This window comes from Rattus norvegicus, chromosome 12, assembly GCF_021556685.1.
Source record: "Rattus norvegicus strain SHRSP/BbbUtx chromosome 12, alternate assembly SHRSP_T2T, whole genome shotgun sequence".
Lineage (NCBI taxonomy): Eukaryota > Metazoa > Chordata > Mammalia > Rodentia > Muridae > Rattus > Rattus norvegicus.
Window position 1 is genome coordinate 17,560,609 of NC_141545.1, and position 13,326 is coordinate 17,573,934.

General features: G+C 45.8%; 1 protein-coding gene across 3 annotated transcripts in view; it reads right to left on the bottom strand.

Annotated features, from left to right (window-relative positions):
• The window catches only part of Cyth3 (cytohesin 3), a 93,427-nt gene that overhangs the window by 37,734 nt on the left and 42,367 nt on the right, over nucleotides 1-13,326 (bottom strand).

Consider the following 13,326-nt stretch of genomic DNA (forward strand, 5'->3'; position numbering starts at 1 on the left):
ACCTCAGGCCCAGGTCCAGGGCTCTGAATTGGCCAGCCCCATCATCTACCCCATCAACGAACTGCTGGAGTGCAGTTCCTACAGAGCAAAACCAGGACTCCCAGAGGAGATTCCGGTATTGATAGAGCAGCAGAAGCCGGCAAAGAAGTTTGGGAAAAGGGCGTACTGTCTGACATGCTGGAACACACTACAGCTTCCACAAAGAGACTTTGTTTCTTTGTTGAGGGGAGCTTGCAAGGGTGGAGGGCAGGTACTAGGGGAGGGCAAGATGAGAGGAATTGGAGTACACAATGTGAAAGTCACAAAGAACCAATAAAAAGATTTAAAAAAATCTAGGGAGGCTGGTGCAGAGGTATAAGGGCATTCACTTTTGCAGGGCATCCAGGATCAGTTGAGAGCACCCAGATGGCAGCTAACAACCATCGTTCCAGTTCCAAAGCAGCCAACACTGTCCTCTGGCCTCCAAAGACACTGCACACATGTGGTGCATCGACACACACAGGCAAAACATAAAGTAAAATAAGCACTTTTTAACGTCTCAGGGGCTTGGCGGAAAGGGCAGTGTGGATGAGAACATACTATGCAAGCATAAGAACCCAAGTTAGAATTCCCGGCACCCACACAGAAAGCTATACCCCAGAGGTATACTCTGAGGGAGCAGAGACAGGAAAATCTCAGGAGCTCACTGGCCTGGCAGCCTAGCAAAACAGCAGGGCTCGGGTTCAATGAGAAACCTTGTTGCAGGGAAATAAGGTGAAAGTGATATTCATGTATGAGTGCACTGTCATGGTTTGGGTATGACTGGTCCAGGGCAGCACTATTAAGAGGTGTGGCCTTGTTGGAGTAGATGTGTCACTGTGAGCGTGGGCTTGAGACCCTCATCCTAGCTCTGCCTGGAAGTCAATATTCACTAGCAGCCTTCACATGAAGATGTAGAACTCTCAGCTCCTGCCCCATGCCTGCCTGGATACTGCCATGCTTCTGCCTTGATGATACTGAACTGAACCTTTGAACCTGTACGCCAGCCCCAATTAAATGTTGTCCTTTATATGACATGCATTGGTCATGGTGTCTGTTCACAGCAGTAAAACCCTAAGACATGCATACACCTATACACATACATGTACAACACAAACGCTGTATTCACATCTAAAATCCTTTTAACTTTTGGAAGATGCACAATGGATAGATGGATATAGCGTGGGGGCCTAGATTAGATTCTGCACCGCACGCACGTTCCCTCTGACTGATTGCTGGGAGAGCATCCACAGTTGTCTTTATCTATAGGGCTTCCGCCTGCCTCACACTGTGAAGACAGAGTAATGTTGGTCAGACAGGAAGAACAGGCTCAGGGTCTATGCAGAGCATGAGTAAGACAGGGAGGAAGCCAGCTACATACATGCCTACTGCTGAGAATGTAGATCTTTAAAAGCAGTACTAGACACAGGAGGTAATGGATGTGTTTAATGGCTTGATTTAACATCCCACAGTGTATATATACAGCAAAACAATACACTGTAGGGGCCTCCAGCTAACACATAAAGGTACACCCTGCCAAGTTCCGTGACCCGAGTTTGAAACCAGAAACCTAAACGGTGTCAGAATAGAGCCAATTCTCACAGCTGTCCTGACATTCACGTGTGTCATGGCACATGTGTGCCATCCATCCCCAACATACTGAAGTAATTATTAAAAAATTAAATGAAAGAGCCACATAGCACACTGTCAATACACAGAAGTCTTGTTACCTCTGCCTGAGCGAAACCGGGAAGAAGATTCCACCTAAAAATGCATTCCTGGATAGACAGGTTTGTGTGGGTGACTGGATCCACCGACAGGAGATGGTGGCCAGTGGACCCACCAATGGGAGGCCAGGCCCAGGAGCAGAGCGGAGTCCACCTGGGCTTTTCTACTGACTGATTCTGAGAGCACAAGGCTGGGAACAGAGGGGTTTCTAGATCAGCATCCACCTATTCACCTACCAAGTTTATTCTCTACATTTCTAGCACTTGTGAGCCCACTGCAGCAATGGTGGTCTCCTAATTCAGACTCTGGACCTGTCACTGATAGGTGAGTAAGGAACTGAATGACTCAAGGATGGCCACAGAGGTGAGCTCTCTCTTCTAGCCATCCCACACCACGGTGAGTGCCCCATTATTCCTCATGGCATAGCATCCATTCCTGCCCAAGGCACTCACAGTGCTTTATCTCTTAGCTTTCATGGAAAGACCATGTTCTCTGACCACAGAATCATAAAGTTAGAATTCAGCAACAAAACAGTCACTAGAAAAACCATTTGTTTAGAAATTAAAAAAACAATCCTAAAAAGACAGTATGTTAAGTGAAGTAAGACAAATGCCACATGTTCTGTTTCCTATGTGGAAGCTAGCAATATGGATGTCAAGTAGAAAACAGTCATTACAACAGTCAGAAGGGGAAGGAAAGGGATAGAGTGGGTGGGTAACTAGGAGGAAGGTGGTCCCATGTCTCTAACACACAGCATGGCCAGATGCTGGCATCTGCCACGTAAGAGGCTCCAGCAGGAGACACGAGTTTCAGGCCATGCTGGGCTGCATAGTCCCTGAGAGAGGAGATCTGGAAGAGCAGAGTCTGGGGTGCAGAGCAGTGAGTAGCAATGCTAATTACCTTATCTGATTAGTGTACACTCTGTACACAAATTAAGACTGTACACTAATAATATGTACAACTATTATATTAATCAAAAAGAAAAAACTAAGGACCCTAACTGCAAATGAGTTACTGGTCAAAGAAGACATAGTAAAAAATTGGTTCTCATAGTAAAAAATTTTAAAGACCCAAAATGGGATAAGTGTGTAAAACTGTCACATACATAGCTATAAAAATGTCATGGGCTATAGCTCTAACACTTAGAAAATCACAAGCTAACATGACAATTTTAGAAAACAAACTAAAAATGTAAGCTAGGCACACTCGCTTTTAAAGTAAAAATAAATTACTTAAACCCAAAGAAGAAAATGAAACACTTAATTTTTTTTAAATGTGATCCATTGTAGCCATTTTGGAACAGAGCTTGGCAGTTCTTCAAAGACTCAGTCTGCTTAATGCTGCAGTTCAACTGGGTGTGTATCTCAGAGAAGTAAAGGTAGCTGTCAACACGGAGACCTGCATGTCAGTCTTCAGAGCAGCACTGCTGACAACAGCCAACGGTGGGAACGGTCCAAAATCCACCAACAGAAGAGTTGGGGGAGGGGGGCAAAGAGGGGCATAGACAGAAAGACCCATGCTCATGTACGCACGCACACACAGGCACACACACACACACACACACACACACACACACACACACACACGGAGGGAGGGAAGGAAGGAGGGAGGGAGGGAGGGAAAGAGAAGGAGAGGGCGGGCGAGAGAGAACGCGTGTGTGCCTGACTAGGTCTGTGCATAGATAGGCATCAGATCCCCTGGAACCGGAGCTGCACAGTCATAACCCACTATGTGGGTGCTGGAAACCAAACCTGGGTCCTCTCTAAGAGAAGCAAATAGTCTTAACTGCTGAACTACGTCTCCAGCCCTCAAGACCACATTTTAATAGGGAAGGTTGAGAATAGGCCAAGAACAGATAAAACCGACTCGTGGTGATAGAAATCTGAGCAGTGGTTAGTCCGAGGGTGGAAGGTGCTGCCTGAGAAAGGGCATGGCAGAGCTTCTGAGGTGGTGTCAAGTGTCTCCTCTGATGTGGGTGGTCACTACCCAGTGCATGTATCCAGCATATGCGGACAGCAGACAGCTTGAGCTCTAGGGAACGCTTAGATTCTGAGCACTCTGTTAGTCAGATTCCTGTCACCGTGACAAACATCCACGATAATCAGCTACAAGGGAAAACATTTATTCTGGCTTGGAGTTGCTGAGGTTTTAGTCCATAGTTGTTTGGCCCTGTTCCTTCTGGGTTGGGGGCAAGAGATAAATGACCAAAAAAGAAACCACTTCATGGCCAGGATTGGACAAGTGAATGGAAGAAAAAAAAAAAAACCCAAGAATCCAAAAATCCCCTTCAAGAGCACACTTTTGATGAACATTTAGATTTTTTTACTTCCTTGTTCTAGGCCCCATCTCTTCAAGGTCCACCAACTCTCGAGAGTGCCAAACTGGGAACAAAGCCTTTACCATACAAAACTTCAGCAAGTATTTGAAATCCAAACTATAGCACAGTAACCCAGACATTAGCACGCACTTTATTATCCTGAAAGGTCTCCATCTAGGGGCTGGGAATAGTTTAATGGGTTAGAATGCTTGCTCTGCAAACACAAGGAACTGAGTTCAAATTCCTAGCAGCCATGTTAGAATGCAGGCATTGGCTACACAAGCCTGAGACTCCGGGATCAGAGGACTAGAGACAGGTGATACGAGGAACCCCCTAACCAAACCAGTGAGTTTTCTGGTTCTGCTCTGGTTCGCACACATGGGCAATTGTCTCCCTCCCCCACGCACACACCTTAAAATTTTTGAAGACTACACCAGAATACTTGACTCCTTTCAGCCCTTGACAAGAAAAAAAAAAGTGTTTCCTAAAAAATCAAAGCCTAAGACAGTGTCTGGAAATAGTAAGAACCAGCGTTCATCAGTGACTCCGGCAACCAAGAACACTGACTTTGAACACAGCCCTTTTTTTTTTCTTCCAAAGTTATTACATTTCACAGTAAATAAAATTGTTTAAAAATTAGCACATTGTGGGGTTGGGGACTTAGCTCAGTGGTAGAGCACTTGCCTAGCAAGCGGAAGGCCCTGGGTTCGGTCCCCAGCTCCAAAAAAAAGAAAAAAGAAAAAAAAATTAGCACATTGTATAGATAGATTTAAAACAGCAAAAATTGAGAATCAGAGCAGTCAGTAGATTCTTTAAATGGCAGCCTTGTCTTTAGACAATGTTGCATATTTTTTTAAAAGCTGGCATTGCAATGTCCTCAAATTAGGCTTTTGGACTCCATGTAAACATCCCCTTGACAACTAGCATGGCAGCCCACAACTGCTGCTCTTCCTGTTGGATGATGCAGTCAACTCCTGCCAAGGAACAGAAGAACCACTGTAGTCCTGTGTTACTGACACAGTGGTCGAGGGCAGTTTACTCCCTGGCTCTATCCAACAAAACCAAACACAAGAACCAAAGACACAGCCAACTCTCTAAAGCATGCGACAAAAATGTTCCCTCAGAGTCTCTGGTTCTAACTGATTTTCCACAGCAGTTCTCACCGTGCGGCCTGTAAGCCTCTACTGGAACCACTCAGAAGCACACATCTGGGGCTGAGAGACACGGAACTCAGTAATTACTGCTGACTTCACAAGTACGATGGCTAGAGTCTGCGTTCCCAACACTACATACAAGGCCAGGTGCAGCCGTGTGAATCTGTAATCCCATGACGGGGGAGGCAGACAGGAGGATCCCTGGGAAATTGCTAGGCAGCGTGCCTGGCCAACTGAGTGAACTCCAGGTTCAGGCAAAGACCTATCCCCAAAATAGGGAAAGACACTTGACACTAACCTTTGGTCTCCATGCATCCTTCCCCTCCCCCTTGAACACATACACCTGCACATACACATTCACATGCACACACGAAAGTGCATGTTTGAAATACGGTTTCCAGGCCTTTCACATCAGAACCTCTAGACAAGATTTCAAAGATTCTGAATTTTAAAGAGATTGTGGAATGATTCTATTAAGCACAGAAACTTGAGAGTCACTGGGAAATGGGGAAATCCAAATGCTTGGACTTGGTGCACTAAGAATGGAGGCAGTGTTGTGGTTCAGATCTGGACCAGTTCCTTTTGTGGGCTCCTGGTTGAGATCCTGGTTTCCCATGCAGCACTGTTCATAGCTTTCGAAAGGGATTAGATCATGGAGACTCGGATCTCATCCACAGGCCTTCTTGTGAAGGGTGGGACCTGGCTGGAGTAAGGAGGCCACTGGAGGGTTCCCCAAAAGGGGCCCAGCCTCTTTCTCACCCTCTGCTTCCTGCCACCATGAGGTGAACAGCTTTCGTCCTCTACATCCTTCTGCCCCTGCATCTGCCCCATCACAGGTCTATAGCCTGAACTGAAACTTCTAGAATGTCATGGACTGAAACCTCTAAAACTGAGAGCCAGAAAAAAAGATGTTCTTCCTTCGCACTGTTTGTCTCAGGTACTTTGTAATAGTAACATAAAACAGGCGGCAATCGCCAGGAAACTGTAGGCCGCATGTGTGATGCACACTTATAGCCAAGCGCTTGAGAGGCAGAGACGAGGCCATCCTGAGCTTCATGAGGCTGCCTTAGTCCGTGTTGCATTGCTGTGAGGAGTCAGCATGACCAAGGCAACTCTTCCCAAAAACCAAACCAAACCAAACCAAACCAAACCAAACCAAACCAAAGAGCATATAATTGGGGCTGGCTTGGAGTTTCTGAGATTTAGTCCATTGTTGTCATGGCAGGACGCACAGTAGCTGCAGGCAGACACAGTGCTGGACCAGCAGCTGGGAGTGCTACACCCAGATCCCCAGGGCGCAGCAAGAGACAGACACTGGGCCTGACTTGAGCTTGTGAATCCTCAAAGCTCACCTCAGTGGCACACTTCCTCCAACAAGGTCACACCTACTCCAACAAGGCCTAATCCTTCTCAAGTAGTGCCACTCCCTGGTGACTAAGCCTTCAAACGCATGAGCCATGGTGGCCATTCCTACTCAAGCCACCGCAGAGACTTTGGCTCAAGGAAACCAAATAGGGGAAGACTGAGTCTTGAAGAAGTGCTGTCTCAAATCTTCATCCACCACTGACTAGCTGGACCACCCTGAGGTACTGACTAAACTTCATGTGACTCAATTCTCACCTGTGAAAAACAATACCACTACTTTTTTTTTCTTTTTCTTTTTTTCGGAGCTGGGGACTGAACCCAGGGCCTTGCGCTTCCTAGGTAAGCGCTCTACCACTGAGCTAAATCCCCAGCCCCCAATACCACTACTTTTAAAAGGTAGTCACATCTCTTCTTGATCTTGAAATTTTAAAATAAGTACTGTATTTTTAACAAAAACAAGAAATAATTTAAAAATTTGAAGAATACTTGAAAAATTAACAATGGACAATGAGACTTTCTACCCTCAAAAACAGTCAAGGAAATAATTTTTATATTAAACCTGATAGGGTGATTCTTTCCACATCCAGAAGTTGAGATTGTGGAGGAAAGAGAAAGCTTCACAAATACATGAATAGGAGCTGTGTGGCGACACTGGATGACAGTGTGCCAGCCTCTCACAAAGCTAAACACAGGCAAGCAATACAAGCCGCTGCTGCATTCCTACAGACTTACCCAGCGAGCCTGCCCACGAGTATTTATAGCAGCCATTTCATTACTGCCCAAATCTAGAAGCCACTGTGATGCCCTTCGATAGGTAAACAGAGGAACTGATACATTCCTACTATGGACAGTATGCAGAAATAAAGTATAAAGCTGTGTTAGTGAGGTGTTCATCGCCATGATAAATACTTAAGAGACAGTCTAAGGATAAGACTTCTTCCCAGAAAAGGGGGATTATCCAACCTCCTCACCTCAGCCTCCAGGTCATGCTCAGATCTCACCCACCTGGGTGCTGTCCCTTCCTAGTTGGCAATGCCTTCTCCTGAGCACGCACTCCGCTTCCCTCCCCTTCAGGTTTGAGCCTGACCTGCCCCATCCCACTAGTAAATTAAAGACCCACAACCACTGCCTAGATGACTTCACTCTGGAGCAGCCACCATTAGCAAGTGATCTAGAAGCAAGAGCTTGACTGGAGACTCAGTGCTCCAGGGTCAAGCCCAGGGTTTCAACTCCTGGCTCTTCACTGGCTAAGCTGTGTGAGACTAGATACTTGTGTTTCTCTTATTCATTTAAGAACAGTTTGCTGGCTTGCTTGCTGGCTTGCTTGCTTGTTTCCAAGACAGGGTTTCTCTGTGTGGTGGCCCTTGCTGTCCTGGAACTCACTCTGTAGACCAGGCAGGCCTTGAACTCGCAGAGATCTGCCTCCCTAGTGATGGGATTACACAAAACACTATGTACCAGTGCAGCCAGGTACTGTAATACCTGCAATTGCAGCACTTGAATTGAAGAGGCAGGAGGAGTCCGAGTATTTGAGACCACACAGGGACACGTACTGAGACCATCTTTTTAAGACAGCAAAATCAACCATTATAACCATTTGCGGGGGTGGAGTAAACAGGTGAACAGGCCTGTATCCAGGGACTGAACCAGGGACCTGACTGATTCACACAAGTGAAGCACTTTCCTGATTGAGCTACATCCCCAGATCCTTCATGGCCACTTTTAAATAATTTTATTTATTTTTATTTTATGTGCACTGGTGTTTTGCCTGCATGCATATCTCTGTGAAGTATCAGACCCCCAGGAGCTTGTGAGTACTGGGAACTAAACCTGAGTCCTCTGTAAGAGCAGCTACTTTGTAAGTGCTCCCAACCACCCAGCCATATCCCTCCAGCCCCCTTCATAACCATTTTTAAGAGTGCAGCTCCGGGGCTGGCAAGATGGCTCAACAAATAAAGACACATGGTAAAGGTGCTTGCCACCAAGCTAGTTCCAACTCGGGAATCCACATGGTAGAAGATGAGAACTGACTCCCTCAAACTGTTGTCTGACTTCCACACATTCTGTGACATGTGTGAACGCACAGCACACACATGTACATAGATAGATAGATAGTTGATAGATGGATGGATGGATGGATGGATGGATGGATGGATGGATGGATGGATGGATGGATAGATGGATGGACAGACAGACAGGTTCTGTAGTATCTCATCTTGCAGATATATGTACACATTAAATACTAAGTTAACCCCACTGTTCTTCACCCTTGAGAGTCACCATCCAATCATCTGTCAGTAAGAATCTACCACTTGTAGACACTTCATGTAGGGGCTTCTGGGAGAGGTTTACTATACTCAGCCCAACGGCACCCTCAGGGTTTATCTAGGTTCTAGTATGTGATTTCCCTCTTTTGGATAAAAAAAATAAGTGTCTCACTTTGTACGCCGAGGCTAGTCATAAATTCACGGTGATCCTTCTGTCTCAACTTGCCCACAGTCCTGGAATTCCAGCATGTACAAGTCTATAAAAAAGAAAGTTCTTCCTTCTGATGGCCGAGTAACCGTCCATAGTAAGGACCTACCACAAGTTGTTTATTCATTGTCAAAAGAAAACTTTGTTAGATTTATTTTATTCTATATGTATTTTGCCTGCATATATGTATGCACACCACATGTGTGTGCTGCCTGCAGAGATCAAGAAGGCACTAGATCCCCTGGGACTGGAGTTACAGAGAGTTTTGAGCTAGGAATCAAACATGGGTCCTCTGCAAAATGAACACGTGTTCTCATGGCTGCACCATCTCTCCAGCGCATGGCCCCACTTCTTACTACAATCAAGGGCCCTGTGGCCGTCTATGCTTGCTTTGTCAAGGATTGTCCACACTGCTCTCCATGACAGTTATGCCTTTTACATACACACACACACACACACACACACACACACACACACACACACACAGAGGAGACCCAATTTCCCCATTCCTCCATCTTTAATAGCAAATGTGGGGAAACTGCTTTGCCATAGCAATGGGAATGCTGTATCAGTACCATCGGTAGCATCATGCTAAATTATTGTTTAGCTATGTCTACAATAACACACAGTAGGTGCTCAGAAAGTATTTCTTGGATTGGATGCTAGCAGTACAGCCTTGCGGCATATTTAAGTGACGGAGAGAACTTTCAGAACACTTACAACATAGATTTTTCCTTTCCAAAAATTTGCTCAAGGGATTGGAGGCATTTGCTTACTAATGTCTTACAATAGAAAGAGCTGTTTCATCATCCTGAGTGAGCTAACCCAATCACAGAAAGACATACATGGTATGCACTCATTGATAAGTGGCTATTAGCCCAAATGCTTGAATTACCCTAGATGCCTAGAGCAAATGAAACTCAAGACGGATGATCAAAATGTGAATGCTTCACTCCTTCTTTAAAAGGGGAACAAGAATACCCTTGGCAGGGAAGAGAGAGGCAAAGATTAAAACAGAGACTGAAGGAACACCCATTCAGAGTCTGCCCCACATGTGGCCCATACATATATAGCCACCCAATTAGACAAGATGGATGAAGCAAAGAAGTGCAGACCGACAGGAGCCGGATGTAGATCGCTCCTAAGAGACACAGCCAGAATACAGCAAATACAGAGGCGAATGCCAGCAGCAAACCACTGAACTGAGAATAGGACCCCCGTTGAAGGAATCAGAGAAAGAACTGGAAGAGCTTGAAGGGGCTCGAGACCCCATATGTACAACAATGCCAAGCAACCAGAGCTTCCAGGGACTAAGCCCCTACCCAAAGACTATACATGGACTGACCCTGGACTCTGACCTCATAGGTAGCAATGCATATCCTAGTAAGAGCACCAGTGGAAGGGGAAGCCCTGGGTCCTGCTAAGACTGAACCCCCAGTGAACTAGACTGGTGGGGGGAGGGCGGCAATGGGGGGAGGGTTGGGAGGGGAACACCCATAAGGAAGGGGAGGGGGGAGGGGGATGTTTGCCCGGATACCGGGAAAGGGAATAACACTTGAAATGTATATAAGAAATACTCAAGTTAATAAAAAAAAAAAAAAGAAAGAAAGAGCTGTTTCGTAGGGCTAGAGAGGTGGCCCAGGAGTTACCAGAACATGCCGCCCTTTCAGAGGATCTGAGGTCATTCCCAGTGTCCATGTTGGTCCACCTGCAGCTCCAGCCCCAGGTAATCTGATGTCCCCTTCTGAGCTCTGTGGTCATATACATATACATACACATACATACACATACATATACACAGACCCATACACATATACACATAGTTAGAACATAATAAAAATAAAAACAGTTGTTTCAATATTATTTTATGGTTCTAGTGAATTCCTGAAAATTGGCCCCAGCACTGACCGCTGTGTCAGATTATCTACAAAACAAAGTTTGGGGAGGAAAAAAAATCCCATTAATAATGTGTCAGTACTATTTTAACTATTTTTGTGTCAAATAATTTTACAGTTGGGATGCCTTTAATGACACAGAGCCCAGCATTTTAAGATCTACAACACAATGAGGCAATGATCCTGGCTTGTGAAATACAACCTCGGTCTTGGCAAAGCACCCCTCTTCCTTTTCCTCCTGGTCTTTAAATAACCAGTGAAAGTAAGTCTTAATCCTCTTGGCCCACAATCCCCAGGGCCCTGAGAACCAACGGTCTAGGCAGGTGCAGTTTCTCCATGTGACTCTCATTGTCCCTGTGAGCTCTCTAGTCCCTAAGAACAACATCCCATCAGTGCTAGATTGATCATCTAATGCATGAGAATACCCCAAAACAGGATGAATCTGCGTCACAGAGCTGGCAAAGCAAGAGCCTGTCACTCCAGGGATGCTCTCCTGGACCACCTGACAGAATTCCACCCCATACAATTCCAAGATCCAAAATTAAGTGTTCATCTGGGCAAGGGCACTCTTCTTATGGTCTTGGAGGAAGGCTATGGATGTAGCAGGGAAGGACAGGGAGTGAGATAGTCACCTAATGTCTTAGAGCCTGGCTTTGATGGGCCCGCCAGGCCATGATGATAAGTATATTAATAACTGAAACTGTGAAATGGCCCCACAGATGAACTAATAAACAGATAAGGGATGGATAAACAGACTGATACACGATAAAGCACACTAGGCAAAAGGCTAATTCTAGATTCGAGACAGTAGTTGCATTTGTTTCTAACAGGTCTCAGGCAGTTCAGACTGACCTTGAACTTAATATAAATCCAAGGATGATGAGTTTAAACTTCTGGTTCCGTTTTCATCTTCCCGTGAGTACAGGGGTTACACACAAGCAACACCACACCTAGTTTATTCAATGCTATGAACCGAGCCCAGGGCTTCATTCAACTAGGCAAGCCGCTGTAACAACTAAGCCACATCCCAAGCCCTCAGCCTAGTCACTGCGAAATTTTTCAACTTTTGGGTATGAAAGTTTTCATAATAAAACACAGAAAAACATTTAGATAAGTTCGAAGCTAGCCACCAGGGCTATATAGAGACCCTGTCTCAAAAATGGGGGAGGGGAGAGAAAAAGAAAAGAAAAAGAAAGAAATGAAGGCTCTCTAAGAGCCACTATGTTCTTCTCTTCTACCCTAAAGGACACACAGAATTGCCAGGATTTCTCAAAGCAATGCGGAATCTGCACTGTGACACAAGCAGACTTAAGACACAGCTTGCCGGGGCTGGAGAGATGGCTCAGCGGTTAAGAGCACTGACTGCTCTTCCAGAGGTCCTGAGTTCAATTCCCAGCAACCACATGGTGGCTCACAACCATCTGTAATGGGATCTGATGTCCTCTTTTGATGTGTCTGAAGACAGAGACAGTGTACTCACATACATGAAATAAATAATAAATAAATCTTAAAAAAAAAAAAAAAGACACAGGTTGCCACCAGTGAAGCAGCCCTGCAGAAGGTTGAGCCTCTTTCCCACTGCACTCACAGGGTCAGGGTAGAGACGATGGTGTCCTCATTTCAATCAGCCTTAGACAGAAGACTAAAGTTCTTTTTGTAAGGAACAAATTTTCAACCAAAAGCACCTAACACGAGGTGGAGTTATTTTACATGTGCAGAGAACAGACTGGGAGGGAAGGTCTCCTGTAGTTCTGTGTGTAGGTGCTGGGGCAGGGGTGGAGCATGGCCAAGGGGCAACATCAGCTGCCCCGCAGTCTTCATCCGCACTCCCCACCTTACTTCTGGACACAGAGTTACTCCGTGGGCCTGGATCTCAAATGTTCGGCTAGACTTGCTGACCAGCAAGCCCTCAGGGATTCGTCTGTCTCCAACCCCAAGCTCATTATCCCGTATGCAAAATGTAGTGCCACACACAGATTTTACACAGATGTTGAGAAGCGTGTGCGGCAAGCACTTTAACAGCCGAGCCATCCCTAGCTAGTACCTTTGAGCACATTATCTGTGCTTCTCCACACATGCAGGAGTGCTGCAGACAGCATGCAATTTCCACTGGGAGCACCCAAGAACAGCCCAGTGAATCTGAAGGTTCCCGATGGTCGCTCCCTTCAGTTCAAGGAGCCAGAAGGAGGAGACACTCCACAGCTGAAGGACACCCGGCATACCACAGAGCTGTGGAGAGCCTCGCCAGCACAGACAGACTGCAAGCTGGAAACACATCTTTTATGGCTGGCTAAAGAAACTTCTCAAATTTGAAACAAACTCCCCCACAAACCTATAAATTCAAGAAGTTTATCCAAACAGGATAAACCCAGAG